Genomic DNA, 543 nt, shown 5'->3' with positions numbered 1-543 from the left:
GCCTTCGCCGTGCCTTCCGAACCAACGGTTTATATAGGCATCGGGATACATTAATTTCATTTACCCCCTCGTCAATAAAATTATGACAATCAAGGTCCCAGCGCTTGAAAATTGTACATTCTTGGTGAAACTAGTACGAATCCCTTGTTCTCCTTAGTGGATAAATCTTGACCAATTTTGACTGTTTGATACACACAATGGATTGTTCAGATTTATACGTGGATTCTTTATAGTTGTATGATGAAAAACATGAAAACACATCCAAACATCCTGGAAGTTGGAGAAGAAAAATATAAAAATTAAAGGCAAGCATCTATTTACATCAGAATTACTTGTGTGTCATCAATAAAAATGAGTATCCATGGTTATGATATAGAGACTTCTACGATGACTGTTTATTCTTTAATCCAACCGACAGGTAGGATAATTTTGCCTAAACAAAATTCAAATCTTTCACAAAATCTCATGCACCTTGTTCTCTAACTCCTTGTATCCATATCTCCAACAAGTATTAACATGTCCATATTTTATGGTGTAAGTCCT

The sequence above is a fragment of the Elaeis guineensis genome, chromosome 3 (assembly GCF_000442705.2).
Source record: "Elaeis guineensis isolate ETL-2024a chromosome 3, EG11, whole genome shotgun sequence".
In the NCBI taxonomy this organism is placed as follows: Eukaryota; Viridiplantae; Streptophyta; class Magnoliopsida; order Arecales; family Arecaceae; genus Elaeis; species Elaeis guineensis.
Note: the sequence above shows the minus strand (reverse complement) of the source record.